Here is a 6262-nt window from a genome sequence, read left to right as displayed (position 1 = left end):
AGTTATCATGGGAGTGTAATATTAACATTTCGTTAAGAATCATTTACGATCATCACTGGTGGTAGTGGAAAGAAGGTTGGGCATTCTGATCCACCAGAGTCAGACAATAAGCTCGACAGCCAAAACAATTTGGGGTGGGGTGGATATTGGTACGGGGAGGGTGTGCTGTTTACATTCAGCCATCCGACAACCCGATCAAATATCGATTTATAGATTACAGCGAGTTTACTCTATCTTAATGTGATGGGTCATGTCTGATACCCGTAGCTAAAAATGAGCTAGTCAAGCCTCAAAGTACAGCTTAACAAAGAAAGAATACATTACACGTCCCTGACAGTCAGGTGTGATGTGATACATTACCGGGGACGTACACGTCGCTGACAGTCAGGTGTGATGTGATACATTACCGGGGACGTACACGTCGCTGACAGTCAGGTGTGATGAGATACATTACCGGGGACGTACACGTCCCTGACAGTCAAGTGTGATGAGATACATTACCGGGGACGTACACGTCGCTGACAGTCAGGTGTGATGATATACATTACCGGGGACGTACACGTCCCTGACAGTCAAGTGTGATGTGATACATTACCGGGGACGTACACGTCCCTGACAGTCACGTGTGATGTGATACATTACCGGGGACGTACACGTCCCTGACAGTCAGGTGTGATGTGATACATTACCGGGGACGTACACGTCGCTGACAGTCAAGTGTGATGCGATACATTACCGGGGACGTACACGTCCCTGACAGTCACGTGTGATGTGATACATTACCGGGGACGTACGTGTCCCTGACAGTCACGTGTGATGTGATACATTACCGGGGACGTACACGTCCCTGACAGTCAGGTGTGATGAGATACATTACCTGGGACGTACACGTCCCTGACAGTCAAGTGTGATGAGATACATTACCGGGGACGTACACGTCCCTGACAGTCAGGTGTGATGAGATACATTACCGGGGACGTACACGTCCCTGACAGTCAGGTGTGATGTGATACATTACCGGGGACGTACACGTCCCTGACAGTCAAGTGTGATGTGATACATTACCGGGGACGTACACGTCCCTGACAGTCAGGTGTGATGAGATACATTACCGGGGACGTACACGTCCCTGACAGTCAGGTGTGATGAGATACATTACCGGGGACGTACACGTCCCTGACCACCAAGTGTGATGTGATACATTACCGGGGACGTACACGTCCCTGACAGTCACGTGTGATGTGATACATTACCGGGGACGTACACGTCCCTGACAGTCACGTGTGATGTGATACATTACCGGGGACGTACACGTCCCTGACAGTCAGGTGTGGTGTGATACATTACCGGGGACGTACACGTCGCTGACAATCAAGTGTGATGTGATACATTACCGGGGACGTACACGTCCCTGACAGTCAGGTGTGGTGTGATACATTACCGGGGACGTACACGTCCCTGACAGTCACGTGTGATGTGATACATTACCGGGGACGTACACGTCCCTGACAGTCAAGTGTGATGTGATACATTACCGGGGACGTACACGTCCCTGACCACCAAGTGTGATGTGATACATTACCGGGGACGTACACGTCCCTGACAGTCACGTGTGATGTGATACATTACCAGGGACGTACACGTCCCTGACAGTCAAGTGGTTGACATTTTTTTCACATTCGTGTATGATTGTACGTAATAACAAAAAGCTTACTATAATCAAGGTTTGTTTTCCTGTACAGGAATACGTTTTATCAAATGGTGGTTAGATGTTGGTTTTTGCTAAGGATGGAATACATTAAAGTTTCGGTGATGTCAAATTTCTTATTTTGTTCAAATTATTTGAGACACTAAATAATAAGAAAATCGGAAACATGTTCCGAGTTGAATCTGTATCTGAGATCCTTTTCATGTGATAGTCTCACGTTAAAATGCTGACGCCGTGACGTGGTAAACCATCGTCAGATAATTTACAGGACCTACAATTCACGTATGCTCACAATTTAATATTTTTCGTCGTTAATCCGAGGCTGATACAAACGTTCGAGAGAATTTAAAAACAATCTTAATGGGTTCGCCGCTCAGAGATAGATATATTGTTTTCCTCCATTAACTATTTTTGCCACATCATATACCTCAAACCAATACATAATGCATACTGCAAACCTACTTATTTAAGCGCAAACACAGAAAAATGTGAAACATGAGTTTTTTAGGGTGGGCATGAATTAGCGCAGTCGGGAGGTTCAAATTCAGTTATCTTTTTTTTTTATTACTCATCCAAGGAACATCTGTGAGTTAATGCATTCGTTGATGCATTTTTTTTTATACAAACTAGAAAATGTCTGTAAGACGTAAATACCCCCGCTCTCATCTGGTAACCCGAAATACAATTTGGTGAGGATCACATCCGTAGTTCCTAAGATAAGCTAGTTACATTGCATCGGCACGGGACGGGACACAACGAACACGACGGGACGTGGAGGGACGGGACGGGACGGGATAAGACGGAACGGACACAACGGGACGGGACGGCACACGACGGGACGTGGAGGGACGGGACGCGGCGGGACGGGACAGGATGGGACGGGAGGGATGGGACGCGGCGGGAAGGACGGGACGGGACGGGACATGGGTAACACTATATATATATATATATCATGGAGGGGGCATATATATAGAAAGAGGTATTGGGCATTTTGTCCTGTTTAGATTGGTTCAGATTCAGCTCAGGTAGCGCAGTGTCTCATCGTCTCCAAATGAGTCTGTGTTCTATCTGGTACGTTGACAAGGTCGGACAGCTACCTACAACAGATATGTACTTATGTTTATATTGTACGTGCATGGATCCTCTCCAGAATTATTGTTGAACAGCAGTGGCATACATGGGGTCAAATTTTAAATATTTGATAACATTACATGCTTGATATAAAATAACATTACTGAAGTAAAGTCCGAGTCACAAGAAATCAATCCCTATTGTATGACATCGTCATTAGATACGGACCCTAATGAGTCCACATGCTGGATATTGGCGGGATAAAATTCTTGTGAAACAAACTCGTATAGTAATGTGACATTCCGGTTCTAGGCAGTAGATCAATAATCATTACTGTCTTAGTAAGATTTTTTATTGCACATCAGTTCACCTTTTCTAATGAAACAGTATAAAAAAATCAAACAAAAAAATCGTCATCGTAACGATGGAACCAATTTGTTGTGCTTCTTCATTCGGCCACTTCCTCAGATGACCTGCCTGTTACGCAGATGCTAATGAAATAACCAATAAACATCTTCGAATAGGTACCGATAGCACTGCACTCAGATTCCGGAGAAATCAATACCTGTGACAAAGGAACTGTAACGACGTAAATAATCTTCCATACTCGTAAAGTATTTCGGAAAAAAAATCAGAGAGAAAAAAAACAACTTTACAAGTTCGAAACCTACGTAAACCATCTTCATCTATAAACATCCTGCTTTTCTAGTATAACATTCATGACTACTCGTCCGAGAATATGAAGACAAACAAAAGCTATGTTCGACACTCATTCGAGGACAGAAACTAGAGAATTTCAACCAACATATCTTATCCCGACCTACCCGAGGTTTAGATCAAACGTGCGTATTTATTGAAATTATAATGAACAGATGGAACTCAAAATGCTTATAGATATTAAAGTGTGATTAATTCCATAATAAAGAGTCAACGCCAGTAGTATAAGTAATATCGCCAAAGTTAAGTTTGAGCCACAAAACATCATCCCTTTTGTGTATCGACATCTCCATCGTTAGGTACGAACCCCAATGTGTCGACATGCTGGTTATTGGCGGGATAAAAGTTTTGTGAAACAAACTAGTTTTGCGGTCCAGTATAATATGTCACATTCCTATCAATTCTGATGAATTGTTTTATCGTCATTTTTTTGACTTTTTTCATACGAATTTGCTTGCATTTCAGCTCACCTCTTTATCACAAATGATAAATTAAGTGCTATGGGTCTTACAACATTAATTTAAGCAATAAAATTAAAATATCTAATGAGTAGGTAGCAAATTTGTAACCATGAACCTGGTATATTTACATGTATAAGCATCCAATAAATTTAAAATTAGTTCAGTTAATATAAACACACGTTCGAGAATGTTCGCCTGCTCGACACTCACAGACTATCAGTGTTCGACGCTCAGCAGAGAGCTATTTTTTGTTTTAAAACTTACCTTCTTTTTCGCCATTAAAAAATATCCCAAAACTAACGCAATACTCTTTTTCGATACATTTGTAAATTTCTTAAAAATAAACAAAAACAAAAAACAAACGAACAAAGACAATTACACATACCACACTATTTCTTAATACGCTGTGTTCAGAGTGAAAAAAAATTCACGAACACTAAATAAATGACAAATATTCATTACATTGAAGTTGTTTTAACATTACACAAAGTGAAGTTTGATTCACAAAGCAAACACCCCTGTTGTAAAACGACATCGTCATTGGATACGAATCCCAATATGTCTAGACTACATATTGGATATCAATAATTGACGGAATAAAATGCTTGTGAAACAAACTCGTTTAAAGGGTTGCTTTAAAAATCTTAAGACATCTTATGATTTTAGTTCATATTATTCAGAATAACATTACAAATTTAAAATGATTGTAGACCACCATTTTCAGTTATCCTAATGTCGTATGATATTTTTCTGAGAGCCATGTCTTGTCCGTCTTCCCGTTTCAAACATTGGGATCCAAAACTTTTCAAACATGGCTGCTTTTTTGTGCACACGACACTTTTTGAAAACGAAATTGTGCGATTTTACGCATGCTCAGCGGAATTAGAATATCACGAGATTTTAATTGACAGACAATGTCCATTTCGCCAATCGGGCGTGATTTGAGAACTTTTGAGTTGGCGATGTTGCACACTGACAGGGATGATGAAATCTGTGATTAGATATATTGTATCCAGACGAACACATGCAAGATGATATCAATTCAATTTAATTCGATCCGACACATAGAAGATGCCGATAATTTGTGAAATATGTTATATGTAAACCACGAAGGCATTGCAACAAGAGCAAGGGTGCATAATGTCGTACACCTGACGATATACACATATGGTTTAATTACAGGGTTAGCACGGGCCTGGAGAAAGTCTTGAAGTACACATTGGGCCTTGAAAAGCCTTGAATTTCATCCTGGCCTTGAAAAGCCTTAAAAATTGGTCGACAGCCTTGAAAAATCCTTGAGTATCAAGGTTTCATTAGGATAAGTGAAACCCTTGGCAACTGATTATTTGGATTTAACTTTGTCTTTACCGCCTCCCCTACATATTTTACTGTTTTAATAAATGTTGAAGAATAACTACCATGTCAGGTTGTATTTTAATCCAGTGGATAGTTATAAATTGCTTTTTTGTTCTCTTGTTTCCTGCCAAGCTGACTTAGATGACGGGTAAAATAGCCTTGGATATCTAATCAAGACAGTGAAAAAGCATTGAAAAGGTTTTGAATTTGGTTTGACATAATCCATATGAACCCTGAATTACTTAATACCCCCACCCACTTCTAGTGTATATGGTTTAATTACGTACCCCATTCTATTGTATATTGTTTAATCAGCCCCCCCCCCCCCCCCCCCCACGCACACTCTAAGTTTTATGGTTTAATTCCGCACCCTACTCTAGTGTATATGGTTTCCATGTGACATAAATAAATACGAACATTTTATAATATTGTTCAGAATCATTAAAGATTCCAACCGCTACAGGTCTGCGGTTTATCAGGGACGTATATATAATGCATATACATATATGTACACGTCTCTAGTATATTAAAGCGGAGAGATGGCCGGAATCAATTCGGACCAGGGTTCGATTCTTCGACGGAACACAATACCAGACGACTTTCCCAACCACAATGAGGTTTTTTTTTGTTTTATGTTCCAGTTAGCGAATTCTCAATTTAGTATATTCTTGATAACAAATACAGCAAATCATTACAATCAATGTGAAAAAAAATACTAGAAAGAAGCCAGATTAGAATACTCTCACAGCAGATCTGGTAATTTCTAACGATATCTTTAAATTATAAATCTATACCATTCTTGCCTTGCAAACACCCTTCCATATCATATTGACAAGATACTCAAAAATGAATTAAAAAAGAAAAGAAAAAAAACCCAACTAAACAAAAAATACTGATAAAAACCAAGTTTGCTGCAAGTTAGAGAATTAAGAAAAAAAGTAAGTAATGT

At 40.1% G+C, this 6262-nt stretch overlaps 1 long non-coding RNA gene across 1 annotated transcript; it reads left to right on the top strand.

Moving 5' to 3' along the window:
- Window positions 1–273: 273 nt before the first annotated feature.
- LOC117322245 lies at window positions 274–1820 on the top strand. The gene is made up of 2 exons (XR_004531503.1): window positions 274–341; window positions 389–1820. It is a non-coding gene; the product is annotated as an uncharacterized LOC117322245 (long non-coding RNA).
- The last annotated feature ends 4442 nt before the right edge of the window (window positions 1821–6262 follow it).

The sequence above is a fragment of the Pecten maximus genome, chromosome 2 (assembly GCF_902652985.1).
Source record: "Pecten maximus chromosome 2, xPecMax1.1, whole genome shotgun sequence".
NCBI lineage: Eukaryota > Metazoa > Mollusca > Bivalvia > Pectinida > Pectinidae > Pecten > Pecten maximus.
Note: the sequence above shows the minus strand (reverse complement) of the source record. Positions and strands in the feature narration are given on the sequence as shown.